Below are 15,878 nucleotides of genomic sequence, written 5' to 3' on the forward strand. Positions count from 1 at the left end.
AATGTAGTAAGTAAGCAATCATGCTTTCACTTCACTAATGTCATCATCGTGGGTCAATATTGGGGAGCTGGTAGCGACCCCTATATATTTAGGTTGCCTTAACACTTGCCGCCATTAAAGATTCTTGTGATTTTTTTTTTTTTTTTTTTTAAGAATCTGTAACATCTCTGTTGCTTGCTGCAGACCTTTGAAATTCAGGAGAGAGAAGAGAAGGGCCTTTTCTTTGTCCCATGAAATTCCATTCAAGTTTAACTGAGATATCAACTGCAGGCCAATCTCCTGCCAACCACCCTCACTGCGGACACAGCACTTGGCACCAGTTGCCCATTCGGGATAGTGGCTTTCTGATAATGCCAGCTAACATGCTTAGTCCTGTAGCTCAAGTGTTAGGTGTCTGTTCTGGGGCTGAAGGCTCATGGTTCAAACTCTGCTGATGGTTCACAATGGAGGGGCACAAAGGGTTAGTTGCACTTAATTAATTTTTTTTTAATGTAGGGAATTGTATTTTAAAAATCTACATTAAAAACATTATTTAGGTTCAAGTCAAGTCATTGAAAGTTAGGAGATGCCAGGTTTATGGATGCCTGTGCAACCTCAATTTGCCCCCTTTGTCCTTATGTATTATGGTACATCCTTTAAATAAGTGATCACATATATCTTTTTCTACAGAACCCTTGCCTTATTCAGTGCTCAGGATAGACACAGAAGGGAAGGAAATTAAGGTGGTACGGGCCACTGTGAATCTGACATTTCTTAACTTTTGAGTACTTGACTTTACAACCTAAATAATGTTATTCTAACAGTCTTTGTATATAATATATATTAAGATGCAGTATTGTATTTTCACTGATTCCCACAATATAATGCACACATTCTAGTTTTAATTTAATTTAGAAAATTAGGCCTAAATTCAATCTTCATGTTAGGGTGATGTAACCCACTATTCACTATATTTTGTGTCTTGCTCTGTGCCCAATCTACAGCTGATGTGAATGTGTTACGGCCCACAGCTAAAGAGCTTTTGACTGTTGGAGATCCCTGGTTCAAGTGTCCACCAAGATGGTGGTGTCATAAGTGAAGGTTTGTCTGGGATTTGAACTGCTGTGGGCCACAAATGCTCGGTATGAGCTTCCTCAGGGGAAGCATGTAACTCACTAGTCAGTGTGTGATACCTGTCCCCCTTGTGCCCAGGCCATGGAGGATGTGAATGTGTTACATCTGTCAGCCAATGTCTGCCTCTTTAGCCTATGCTTTTAGTTCTGGACATCCCCAGTTCAATCCCTCGTGTCTGCCAAAATGCGACTATCATACTAGGTTAGAAAGCTTCCCTTCCATTTCCAAATATATTCTTTTGTGAAGAAACATAAACTAGTAACAGAGTAGCAGCCGTGTTAGTCTGTATCCACAAAAAGAACAGGAGTACTTGTGGCACCTTAGAGACTAACAAATTTATTAGAGCATAAGCTTTCGTGGGCTACTGCCCACTTCTTCGGATGCATATAGCGTGGAACATATATTGAGGAGATATATATATACACACATACAGAGAGCATGAACAGGTGGGAGTTGTCTTATCAACTCTGAGAGGCCAATTAAGTAAGAGAAAAAAAATGTTTGAAGTGATAATCAAGCTAGCCCAGTACAGACAGTTTGATAAGAAGTGTGAGAATACTTACAAGGGGAGATAGATTCAATGTTTGTAATGGCTCACCCATTCCCAGTCCTTAGTCTCTAAGGTGCCACAAGTACTCCTTTTTATAAACTAGTAAGTGTTACAATGTAAGCAGCATTGGTGATTCAATAGGTGGCACTTTTCTTCAAATCAGTACTGAACCAATGCCCATCGTGCTGAGGGCATCACTTGTGCTGGAGAGTGTCTTCCAACCCGAGATATAAGGCTTGGACTCTGTACGTCATAAAATATCCAATGGCACCTCTCTGAATAATGGAGTTGCCAATCCTGGTGTCCTAAATTCCAACTTGATATATACAAATCTATCATAAGTGTGTGTGTGGGTGGGTCCCCATTACCATAATATCTGAGCATCTCAAAAACTCTCATATTCATCCTCACAACACTTCTGTGAGATAGGAAAATACGATCCTCCTCGTTTGACAGATGGGAAATAACATGAAGAGACTAGGTAACTTGCGTAGGTCACACAGGGTTATTACAATCTGCCTACCAAAATTTGCAAGTAAATAGAGTAGGGAAATCCTGACTCCATGGAAGTCACTCGGTGTCTTGCCATTGACTTCATGGCAAATAATCTTCACTTACTCTCCTAAACTGCTATTCAAAGTTGCTATACGTCATTGACACACTTCACCCCAGTGGTTCATGAAGAGATCTTTATGTAACCATTACAGGGCTAATTAACATTGGGATCTACATATGGAAGTTGCCATTTGGGTATATTTTACCTGTGTAATAATTATCTATGTATGGTCTATGGATGTTTTTTGGTAAACTTTCTGTATAATGCAAGTATGTGTCTTACTACTGAAAACTCAAGCAGCTTGTTTGTAGCTAAGTTATACTTTCATTGGAGCTAAAGTAAATTGTTCACTAACTTTCTGAAAAATGGCCAAGTGCTGTTTTCTGGCATATGTGTTGTGTAAGTCAGTAAGGCAGTACACTTTGCCTTCCTTGTCCACTGCACTTTCTTAGAATTATTCCCCTTTCCTGAGTCAAATCCCAATTTAAAATACACCTTTCATAAACCTACCTGTCTGATGTTTCAATCTGTGACTTGCATAATTTTGCTCACCCACTCATCCAGGATGAGTAGTACTTTCTGAGTATAGAGTATAATAATGGTAAGTGAGCAGAGTTTGTGCTGGGTCAGAACATTTGCATGATAATTTTGGAAGGCGTTTGTGTGCAGTAGGAATTGTGCATGCAGAGTACAGTGTAATGTGTTTGTATAATACAAAGAAAAAGCTATTCAAAAGTAACTGCTAAGATACATGTGAAACAAATATCAACAGTCTTTACTCTTGGTGTAACTACTCTGTCCTACTCAAATGTTCCCATATTGCTTTTATCATGTACTCCATGGTAGGTTGTGGGGTGGCTACTAGCAGGTCAGGCTTCAGTACCAGATTGGGACTGTCTACAGAGCTTCCATCGTGAAGAGAGATACAAGAGATGTTATTTTAATGTGCTGCCAGGTATGGCTGTTACCCGCTCAGGTAAGGTATGTTTGTTGTTTTGGGCTTCATCCCAAACCAGTAAGAGGCTGTGTCATCTCCCCTGCAACTCCAAGTGCCTTAAATGTTATGCTGCTGTGGCTCACAGCCCTGACACCAACAGCCGGACTACAAGCAGGTCACATCCTGGCTTCCACTGCCTAATTACTTTGGCAGAGTGACCCTACCACCCACCAGTCCCAATTTTCCCCAAAAATGTCTGCTCTGCAGTGTCCAGTCCTCTTGACTGTAGCACTCACAGAATCTTACTAAGTTTGTTGCTCTTTTAAAGAGACAATACACTGCAGCTCATTCCTGAATTGGGGCTTGACGAACACTCTTATTTCAATCACAGCACTGAATTGGTTTATAGTTAAATAAGTACTGAGCATGAGTTCATCATAGAATTGGAACCTGGACTCTTTGCTTTTCAGGTCTCAAATCAGACTTCTTGTGCTTGAAAGTAATTTTTTATGATTTATGGTATTGCCTGATGTTTTCTATATAATTTGTATAAAAATGGTGTTTGCAAATTTAGATTATCCATATCCAGTTCTACAAGTACCAAGTGTACTTTAGTAATATAAAAAATTAGTTCTCATTTGGGGAATGGGTGAGGAAATAACCTTTATAACATTTTACGAGCGGTTCCTTATATTATGACATTATTGCTAATACAGCAAAAGGGTCAATTCTTCTTCTAAAAGGATACCCCAAGGAATCCTGTCTAGAAATTTCTGGAGCAGGAGCAAAGCAGCATGCACATGATCTGTCTCTGGTTGTCAGTTAACCAGATGAGATGTGTACAACATACTTATAGCAGGTTTAGAAATTTGTAACATCTGCCACTTGACAGCCCTAATGTAAATCTGCAACCATGACTTAGGCAGATTTTTTGTCTGTTTTTATACATAGGCCACAAGACTTCTGCATGGACCTTCCTTAAAATCTGGTTTCAGAGTAGCAGCCGTGTTAGTCTGTATCCGCAAAAAGAAGAACAGGAGTACTTGTGGCACCTTAGAGACTAACAAATTTATTAGAGAATAAGCTTTCGTGGACTACAGCCCACTTCTTCGGATGCATATAGAATGGAACATATATTGAGGAGATATATATACACACATACAGAGAGCACAAACAGGTGGGAGTTGTCTTACCAACTCTGAGAGGCCAATTAATTAAGAGGAAAAAAAACTTTTGAAGTGATAATCAAGCTAGCCCAGTACAGACAGTTTGATAAGAAGTGTGAGAATACTTACAAGGGGAGATAGATTCAATGTTTGTAATGGCTCAGCCATTCCCAGTCCTTATTCAAACCGGAGTTGATTGTGTCTAGTTTGCATATCAATTCCAGCTCAGCAGTCTCTCGTGGAACAAAACCACTAACCCAGGAACCTATCCTTGTAACAAACCCCGATGCCAACTCTGTCCACATATCTATTCAAGTGACATCATCATAGGACCTAATCACATCAGCCATACCATCAGGGGCTCGTTCACCTGCACATCTACCAATGTGATATATGCCATCATGTGCCAGCAATGCCCCTCTGCCATGTACATTGGCCAAACCGGACAGTCTCTACGCAAAAGAATTAATAGACACAAATCTGACATCAGGAATCAAAATACTCAAAAACCAGTGGGAGAACACGTTAACCTGTCTGGTCATTCAGTGACAGAGCTGCGGGTGGCTAAATCTGCTGGTTTTAGAATAGAACTTCATATTGAGAAATATGTAAAAGATTAGAAGGAGCCTTAATATGAAGTGCTTTAGTGACCATCAATTTCAAAAGGCAGGAGACGTTTTAGGGTAGATAGGGCACGCAACTTGTGAAACCTGTGATTACTCACTAGTTCTACCACTGATTTCCTGTGTGATCTTGGGCAAGTCATTTAATCTACCCCATGTTCCAGTTCCCCATCTGTAAGATAGAGACCACAAATGTCCTCAGAGGCACCCTGGAGGGCTGTAGTGAGGCTCAAGTATACTGTGGTGACACAGGCCATAAAAGTACATTGATAAATAGATGGGTAAAGATAGGACCCCTATATTTAGAGGTCAAAATCAATGCTCCTGAATTTTAGGGCAGTCCAGATCCAGGTCTGAACTTCACAGCTCAGATCCATCTGTGTTAGGCCGGTTAGAACACCAGCATGAGCTTCAATAGCAGGCCTGGGAGCAGATGAATTCTAAGAAATGTTGTTGGGACAGATTCTTTCATGTCAGAATTCCACTTAGTGCAGGAGGCAGGGGTGCTGGAACAATCTGTACAGTGGGGCTGGCTGAGAGCCATTGAACCACACTGTAAACCCTGTATATGATGGAAACCATTTCAAGTCGGAGGTGCAGCAGCACCTCCCACACCCTTAGTTCCAGCGCCTATGGCAGGAGGTGTGTAGGAAGAGTGCCAGGCTTACCCATCCAACTCCCAGGGCCAGCCCCAATGCCACTTAGGGCTCCTTCCAGCCAGCTCTAAATTGTGCCACTAGAGGATTGGCAGAGCAAACGGAATCTCTACCATGCCTTTTGCTGACCCCATCATGTCCCTACGCCTGGGACAGAGGCCCAGAACCTTAGAAAAGCATAGAGACACGAGCAGCGTGTTCCCTTGCACCAGGGAAATTCTCTACAGGCAATTCGCTGTTGGATGCAGCCCCATTACACCAAATGAGTAACACAAAGTGGTTGGGACACAACATAAGAATCTGGCCCTTAAAATCCATCAGCATGGGGGGCGATTTTCCCAATACACAAAGGGTAGTTAGGTATCAGAGTGGTAGCTGTGTTAGTCTGTATCCACAAAAACAACGAGGGGTCCGGTGGCACCTTAAAGACTAACAGATTTATTTGGGCATAAGCTTTCATAGGTAAAAAACCCACTTCTTCATATGCCTGGAGTGAAAATTACAGATACAGGCATAAATATACTGGCACATGAAGAGAAGGGAGGGAGTTACCTTACAGTGTTGACAAGGCCAATTCAACCAGGGTGGTTGTGGTTCACTCCCAATAATTGATGAGGAGGTGTCAGTTCCAGAAAATCAGACATCAGGAATGGTAACATACAAACACCAGTAGGAGAACACTTCAGTCTCCCTGGACACTCAATAACAGATTTAAAAGTAGCCATTCTTCAACAAAAAAACTTCAAAAACAGACTTCAAAGAGAAACTACAGAGCTACAATTCATTTGCAAACTTCACACCATTAACTTGGGCTTGAATAGGGACTGGGAGTGGCTGGCTCACTACAAGAGCAATTTTCCTTCTCTTGGTATTGACACCTCCTCATCAATTATTGGGAGTGGACCACATCCACCCTGACTGAATTGGCCTTCAACATTGGTTCTCCACTTATAAGGTAACTCCCTTCTCTTCATGTGTCAGTGTATTTATGCCTGTATCTGTAATTTTCACTCCATGCATCTGAAGAAGTGGGTTTTACCCACGAAATCTTATGTCTAAATAAATCTGTTAGTCTTTAAGGTGCCACCAGACTCCTCATTGTTTTTAAAGGGTAGCTAAGCATCCAGCTCTCCTGGACTTTCAATAGGAGATGGGCACCTAACACTATTTAAGGCCCCTTTGAAAACTCCCAGCTTTGACAGTATCTATTGGTCTGCAGTGGTCAAAGTCAATGGAAACTTCACCAGCCAAGGAGTAGGGGGAGCTACAGGGAAACTGCTGACCCAAGCCAGGGAGAAGAGAAGGCATGATTCTGCCTTTCTCAAAACAGTGTTTCTTTCACTCCCAGGGGCGGCTCTAGGCACCAACAAAGCAAGCACATGCTTGGGGCAGCCCATTTGCAGGGGCAGCAGGGATCCAGCATGGGAGCTGAGAACCAACAGGGGGCCCTGGGAGCTGTAGTTCCTTTGTTAGCTCCCTGCCTATAAAGCCAGCCTTGGAGCAGGGAAAGAACTACATTTCCCAGCATTCCGTTGGCCAGGGAATGAGGGGGAGGGAGTGAGGAAGCTGAGACCTCATGCTGCAGCCTGCTTTGAATGGAGAGCTGCACTGTGAGTAGGGATTCTATGTTTTAACATTCAAAAAATAGGACACTCCACGGGGAAGGAGGGTAGCCCCACCCTGTCCGCATCCACTCCCTCTGACTGCCCCCCACAGAAACCCCAACCCATCCAACCCCCCCTGCTCCCTATCCCCTGATCACCCCCTCCCGGGACCCCTGCCCCAACTGTCCCCCAGGACCCCACCCCCTATCTAAGTCCCACTGGTCCTTGTCCCCTGATTGCCCCCTCCCGCGACCCCACCCCCTATCTAAGCCTCCCTTCTCCTTGTCCCCAACTGCCCCTTCCTGAGACCCTCCAACTTCCCCCCTAGGACTCCACCCCCTACCTGTCCCCTGACAAACCCCTGGGACTCCCATGCGTATCCAACTGCTGCCTGTCCCCTGACTGCCCCCCCGAACCCCTGACCCATCTAACCCCCCCTTCTCCCTGTCCCTTGACTGCCCCCCCAGAACCTCCTTCCCCTTCTCCAACTCCCCAGCCCCCTTACCGTGCCACTCAGACCAGCGTGTCTGGCTTCACGCAGCGCCAGACACGCTGCTGCATACATGCTGCCGTGCTCCCCTGCAGAGCTGCAGAGCCACAGCCCCCCCCTCAGCACCTGCCTTCCAGATTTGAATACCTCAGAATTCAGGAGTGCTCAAGCTCAGTTTGGGCAGCTGTTACTTCATTTCTTCCAAATCAAATATACTGATCCACTGTAACTTGCTGTAGAAAAAGTAGGATAAAATTGAGCAAGAAATGCTTCCCAGTGGTTATTAGGACTGGAATTGCTATTTTCAACAGCCATTGCCTTTTGTTTGTTTGTTTGTTTAAAAGGAAGACAGTGATATTGCATTGGCAAATTCCCCATAGAAAGAAAGAGTGGAACAAAAGAATAATAAAGGCACCTCAACTTTTCCTCATTTATGTAGGACAGTCTTATAATATGCATCCAGATATCCTCCAATCACACAAGCTGAAAATTGTTCCACTTTACTGCAGTTCTGTAACCATATGGGAACCAATCCTGTCTGCGTTCTGTGCACACCCAAAATTCCTGCTGAATGACCCGCCCTGGGAGCGAGTTACCAGTGACCCAGGGCTGGGGCAGCAGGAGGGTGCGGGTGCGGGGGGTGAGAGCCCAGGGCTGGGGCGGCAGGGGGTGCGGATGGTGGGGGAGAGCCCAGGGTTGGGGCGGTGGCGGGGGGGCGGCAAGGAGCCCAGGGCTGGGACGGGGGGCAGCCAAAATTTTTTTTGCTTGGGGCGGCAAAAAACCTAGAGCCGGCCCTGCTCACTCCCACTGATCTAGGACTTATTTTCCAAACTTGGATGCCCAGTTTGAGACACCTCAATGATATGGCTCAGTCTGTATTTAGGTACTTTAAATGGGTATTTTAGTGCCTAACATTTGCCGCCCCCCCAAGTTGAAAGTGGAGTCTTAAATAACTCTTAAATTTTGAAGGTGGTGAAATATGATTTAAAAAACCACACCAGCTTTTTATTTATTTATTTATTTATTTAAGAGCATTGGACTAAATCGTTCACGGCAATGTTTTAAAAATGTACAGAGATATTTGCTGAGTTTAAATGAGTGGACAATAGTCTCTTTAAAACCCTAGAACATGTTTTCTGCAGCCTTCTGCCCTGAGGAATCTCGTAGAAATTAACTGAATCTGTGCAAAAATCACCTACATTTTCTCTCCCTTTTCACACTCATGTTCATGTTACAGTAGAACCTCAAAGATATGAACACCAGAGTTACAGACTGACCAGTCAACCAGACACCATCTGAAACCGGAAGTAACCAATCAGGCACCAGCAGAGACAAAAAAGAAGCAAATACTGTACTGTGCCTGTATTGCATCTTAAAGATAGGCACATCTGGGCTGCCTGTCCCCAACCCACCTCCATGCGTGGGGCAGCCATTTACAGCAAGACGCTGGCATAAGGGCTGAAACTAGGAGTGCAGGGGATGCTCACTGGTTCAGCAGGGGTTAATCACACTCTGTGGACCGAGAGACCACACCCCCTCATCCCTGCTGGACATCCTCTGGCTGGAACCAGAATATAAAAGGGAGCAGCTCAGCTCAGTCTGGGCTGGCTGCCGAAGGGAGCAGACATGTGTTGCAGGCTCCTGCGAAGGGACTTCCAGAGCTCCAGCACACAGAAGCCAGCTGGGCTGAGGGTCCAGCCGACCTGGGGGGAGGGATAGCTTAGTGGTTTGAGCATTGGCCTGCTAAACCCAGGGTTGTGAGTTCAATCCTTGAGGGGGCAATTTGGGGATTTAGTTGGGGATTGGTCCTGCTTTGAGCAGGGGGTTGGACTAGATGACCTCCTGATGTTCCTTCCAACCCTGATATTCTATGACTTCTATGACCCCCAGTCTCCTGGCATCACTGAGGGAGTAGAGACAGCAGAAACCCAGAGACTGCCAGCTGACCAGGATGGGTAGGAAGTAGCCTGGGGAACTAAACATTGATCCAGTTGTGGAACTGGGGTTTGACTCATTGTGTTTTGGAATGGTCCCCACTGAGTTGGTGGCAGATACCCCTGCTGCAGACAGGACCCTGGGCGTGGAGCAGGGAGGGTCCGGGTTCCCTACGCTGGCCACTGCCCCTCCCTTAGGTGGCAGCCCATGGCCCTCTGGCCACTAGGCCACACTGCCCTGCAGCGAAGGGTAGTCCTGTTGACTCTGACCCAGGAGCCGCACTGCCGTGGGAACCTGAGCTGTTGTGGCAGCTTGGGAGATTGGGCCACTTGGGCTGCCTAACCTCTACTCTAATTCCCCCACAACCCGATACCCCCCAAGCAGGGTGTATATACCCCACAGCACTCTGGATGTACCATTTTTCACAGTCTGAGCCGTCTGAGACTGATATCTTCAAAGATATTATCTCCCCTACTGTGGGACGTTTCAGCAATTTCTGATGATTTTGCCGTGCACCCTTAATTAGCAAATTGACTGTGTTCAGAATCATCTCCTTGTCACTCAGCTGGGTCTACAGAAGCTGTCAGTGAGCACACCATTACCCTTCTCGTCCAAAAGAAAGTGATGATATTTACCTATGATGGCTGTTTCTGAATTTTTCTAGTTTCCTTTAATAGTCCTGTTTTGTCATCTTATCATCTCTTCTGGCTTTCTATTTTTTACATCAATCACAGCAGTCTCTTACCAAAAGAGAGATCAGTCCATTCCTGCTTTGGCAATGCTATTTCTCACTCACATTTCAACAGCTCCTCATGCAGTCATTGTGCGTCTCTCTCTCATTTCATTCTTTTCCTGTAAGCAGGTACAGGCACATGACGAAGAAGGAAAGACATTTAAGTTACACTTCCTTGATCAGATAATGGGACTATAGATCCAAAAGCAAGCCAGCATACTAATGGAATAAATCCAAGTAATTTGCATAATATTAATAAAGAAATATTATGTTTCAAGACACAGGGCATAAGTGTCCTAAGTATGTAGTGAGTTCTTCCATAGACAGTACATCCCAGGATTTAGTAAATCACTTGTTGACCACTGCCGTGGTTAAAATAGATTGAAACAGGAGAGGAAATTCTCACCACGCTTGCCCAGGAGAGGGCCAAGGGGCACTCTCCTAAACCTAGGAGAATAGAATGTTTTAGCAGAGGAAAAAAGAAGCTATACTATTCCCCCTCCCCTCCACCACCACATTCCTCCTCACTTTAACCCCTACACTGAGGGCTAGTTCATTGCCCTGTGTTCTGCATGGAGGAGATGCTCTGCACAAAACTCACCTTCTCCTCCTTCCTCTAGCACACAAGGGGTGTGAGACACATCCATGGCAGTGTCCATCTGAATTGCTGGCAGCCCCAGTGTAGACTGCGTGTCTGTGTATTTAAAAATACTGTGTGTACATATATATGTTTATAAGATCAAGTCATAATTATTTTGTACCAGATCAATATTTTTCAAGGGGAAACACCCCATTCTACCCAATCAAAGACCTTTTCTGTATCTAAATATAAACTTTTCTAGGTGGGGCCATTACTCAAGAAGAAATATTGGAGGCAACAGAATGTTTTCCCCCAATAAGGCCCTCTTCTCTGATGGGTTTTCATTAGATATCTACACACAGTTTCAGAACTTTCTTCTCTAGTAAAATGTCTTTTTAATAGCATTCCTGATTCCAGATTATTTGTCAATAATGATGTTATCTGCTATCTCTCAAAAAAGGGAGAATATTGTAGCTCATATAAGCCTTCTACACCCTTTAAACTAATCATATCAAAATCTTGGCAAAGGTTTCAGCTTCCAGACTCAAGAAGCTTCTGCCGGAAGTTGTAAATAAAGACCAAATTGGGTTTATTAAAAAAGAGAAAAATCTTGCTGACAATAAAAGACCATGAAATGTTTTCCATGCTACACGATCAGAGAAATCTGTTAGTAGCCTTCTCTCTCTCATTAACTCCAAACTGTACTGTATCATTATTACCATCATTTGTGATAGCCTTAGAACAGATTCAATTACTTGAATTACCCAGGCTTTCTCCCTGAGTACATGTGTTTCCAGTTCAGCTGCAACATAGAATATTATTTTACATGGATTTCTAAAGTAGGGTGGATGAGGGGGAAAGTTTTTGTATTCAGAAATTTTATTTACAACTTGAATTCTTTCAATTCTCCCATGAATTAAAGAATTGTGGCTAAAATGTGTAAAGGAGACTAGTGATTGTGGGTGTCTAGCTTGAAACATCTTATAGGGAACTGATTTTTGGAGCATGAGTGCTCACCCTCAATGCTTTCTGACAATGAGTCAGTTTTTAAATTCTTGGCCAATAATACAAGAACAGGGGGATATTCCATGAAAAGCAATACATTTTAAACTGATAAAAGGAGATACTTATTTTGCAGAACACATAGGTTGCCTGCGAAACTCCTTGCCACAAGATATACCACAGGTTTGATCTGAAATTGCAATTTCTATTTTCCTATGTTTTGTAGTGGGCTGAGTGTCCATTTAAGGTACAATTATAATAGAACAGATAATAGGAAAGAAATTCCATTTCATCTTAGCTACAAGGAAATGGATAATGAAATAATGGGGTGTATTCCGTTTCTGCCCCTGATTTATAGCCAAAAGCATTACTTACAATTGCAGGAACCGCCTATACATATTAAAAAGAATGATTCTGTAACTGTACAGAGGACACTTTTTTTCTGTCCCTTTATGACCACGTCTATAATAAATGGTTTACTCTCCCTGCTTTCTCTTGTATCAAAAACTATTGTAAAATTCAGTGCCAACAAATGTTTAAATTCCCCAAACATATTCTGCAAGGGGCCCTCGTATGATCCCTTCCCTTCTCCGAGTGCCTCATGTCCCATCGAAAATCATGGGAACCGCTTTTAAAAGCTGGATCCTGTGTTTTAGACAGAACCTCTCTGCAGAAGACTGTAAAGCTTGGTCTAATTTTACTGTTCATGTTTTATGCACGTTTTAACTACAAATCTTTCATGTCCTGCCTTTTCCTTAAATACATATTTTACAATGTACAACAGAGGGAATGAAAATCAGATGTGTGGTGGAATTAAGCAGGTTTTTGATTGGCCCAGAACTGAGTTTCTGTAAATTTGATTTGATTTGTTCTTGTACCTCCAGCTTCCATAGGCCTTTAAATTCCATTTACTCCTAAAATTGAACTAGAGTGTGTGGAAAGCTACCATTCATTATACAGATTTATAGACACAAGCAACAAAACGCACCATTGTTCTTGTGGCCCCATTCAGCAAATCACCCCTTGATGTACCAAAAAACATGCAAAAAGAGACTGTGAAGGATGTAGATCAGGATTTCTCAAACTCCATTTCATAGTGACCCCCTTTTGACAGCAAAATTACTGTAAGACCTGGGCAGGGGACCGAAGCCTGAGCCCTGCTGCCCTGGGCAGGGGGGCCAAACCCAAAGACTAAGCCCCACTGCCCGGGAGGTGGGGGGCACGAAGTCTAAGCTTGAGGGCTTCAGCCCTGGGCAGGGGGGCTGTAACCTGAAGCCTTTGGGTTTTGGCTTCAGCCCTGGGCGATGGGGCTCTGACTTCGGCTTCAGCCCCGAGCCCCAGCAAATCTAATGCCAGCCTCGGCGACCCCATTAAAACAGAGTTGCAACCCACTTTGGGGTCCCAACCCACAGTCTGAGAACCGCTGATGTAGATTTATTAGCGAAGTAAAAGCCAACTCCCAAATTAATAGTTATGGATCAAGGAAAAATACAGTAAAGGCAGCAACAGTTCTTTTTTAGTAAGGGTGTGTTCAAGATGTAATTAAATTCAATCGAATTAAACGAGCGGCGAACAGCAGAGGCTAACAGCAGGAGTTTGCCTGGGAGCTGTCCAAGAGGAGGTACGTTAAGTGCTGCATTAGGGGGGCTGTGTTGGTGGGCCTTGAGTGGGCCTGACTGGTATATAAGGGCAGTCAGCAGCGAACCAGCTGAGCGGCGAACAGCAGAGGCTAACAGCAGGAGTTTGCCTGGGAGCTGTCCAAGAGGAGGTACGCTAAGTGCTGCATTAGGGGGGCTGTGTTGGTGAGTATCTGAGTGCCTGCTGCTGGGACAGTTGGTCAGTTTGACCGTGTGCTTGATTGCTTGCTTGTTTGTTTGAAAAGTGTGAATTGGGAGTGCTTTGTTCCAGGTGGGCCTTGAGTGGGCCTGACTGGTATATAAGGGCAGTCAGCAGCGAACCAGCTGAGCGGCGAACAGCAGAGGCTAACAGCAGGAGTTTGCCTGGGAGCTGTCCAAGAGGAGGTACGCTAAGTGCTGCATTAGGGGGGCTGTGTTGGTGGGCCTTGAGTGGGCCTGACTGGTATATAAGGGCAGTCAGCAGCGAACCAGCTGAGCGGCGAACAGCAGAGGCTAACAGCAGGAGTTTGCCTGGGAGCTGTCCAAGAGGAGGTACGCTAAGTGCTGCATTAGGGGGGCTGTGTTGGTGAGTATCTGAGTGCCTGCTGCTGGGACAGTTGGTCAGTTTGACCGTGTGCTTGATTGCTTGCTTGTTTGTTTGAAAAGTGTGAATTGGGAGTGCTTTGTTCCAGGTGGGCCTTGAGTGGGCCTGACTGGTATATAAGGGCAGTCAGCAGCGAACCAGCTGAGCGGCGAACAGCAGAGGCTAACAGCAGGAGTTTACCTGGGAGCTGTCCAAGAGGAGGTACGCTAAGTGCTGCATTAGGGGGGCTGTGTTGGTGGGCCTTGAGTGGGCCTGACTGGTATATAAGGGCAGTCAGCAGTGAACCAGCTGAGCGGTGAACAGCAGAGGCTAACAGCAGGAGTTTGCCTGGGAGTTCGCGTGGGGAGAGCGCACTGAGGCTTTCATCTGCAGGTTTCTCCGAGTAGTTCCTGCAACAGTTGAGGAAGCTCCTAAGAGGACGGTGATATGGAAGGTGAGCGATCAGCTGTTGTAACCTGCACAGGTTGTGCCATGTTTGTCTTTCTTCCGCAGGACAGAAGTGACTTTGTCTGTACAAAGTGCAAGCTGGTCTCCATATTGGAGGAGAAGGTTCGAGGGCTGGAGAAACAAGTATCGACTCTGCGTTGCATAAGGGAAAATGAAGATTTCCTGGACAGACGTCAGGAGATGCTTCTACGGCCACAATGTTCTGAAGATTCAGAGCAGGCGCAGCAGGGACAGAAGGATTGTGAGGAGGTTTGGCAGCATGTGACCTCCAGAAGAAGAAAGAGGAGCGTCCATGCACCAGCAATGGAGATACAGGTTAGCAATCGTTTCCATGTTCTCTCTACAGGTGCTAATGCGGAGAGTGGACTAGATGGCCCATCTGAGGGAAGGGAGCAGAAGGAGACTCCACCGATTGGAAGGCAAAAGATGCACTGTCCTAGGGATGCGGGTTCCACGACCACCACTCCCAAGAGGAGGAGGAGGGTGGTGGTGGTCGGGGACTCCCTCCTCAGGGGGACTGAGTCATCTATCTGCCGCCCTGACCGGGAAAACCGAGAGGTCTGCTGCTTGCCAGGAGCTAGGATACACGATGTGACGGAGAGACTGCCGAGACTCATCAAGCCCTCGGATCGCTACCCCTTCCTGCTTCTCCACGTGGGCACCAATGATACTGCCAAGAATGACCTTGAGCGGATCACTGCAGACTACGTGGCTCTGGGAAGAAGGATAAAGGAGTTTGAGGCGCAAGTGGTGTTCTCGTCCATCCTCCCTGTGCAAGGAAAAGGCCGGGGTAGAGACCGTCGAATCGTGGAAGTCAACGAATGGCTACGCAGGTGGTGTCGGAGAGAAGGCTTTGGATTCTTCGACCATGGGATGGTGTTCCAAGAAGAAGGAGTGCTAGGCAGAGACGGGCTCCACCTAACGAAGAGAGGGAAGAGCATCTTCGCCAGCAGGCTGGCTAACCTAGTGAGGAGGGCTTTAAACTAGGTTCACCGGGGGAAGGAGACCAAAGCCCTGAGGTAAGTGGGGAAATGGGATCCTGGGAGGAAGCACAAGCAGGAGAGCGCAAGAGGGGAGGACTCCTGTCTCATGCTGAGAAAGAGGGACGATCATTGAGTTATCTTAAGTGCCTATACACAAATGCAAGAAGCCTGGGAAACAAGCAGGGAGAACTGGAAGTCCTGGCACAGTCAGGGAACTATGATGTGATTGGAATAACAGAGACTTGGTGGGATAACTCACATGACTGGAGTACTGTCATGGATG

The sequence above is a fragment of the Chrysemys picta genome, chromosome 3 (assembly GCF_011386835.1).
Source record: "Chrysemys picta bellii isolate R12L10 chromosome 3, ASM1138683v2, whole genome shotgun sequence".
NCBI lineage: Eukaryota > Metazoa > Chordata > Testudines > Emydidae > Chrysemys > Chrysemys picta.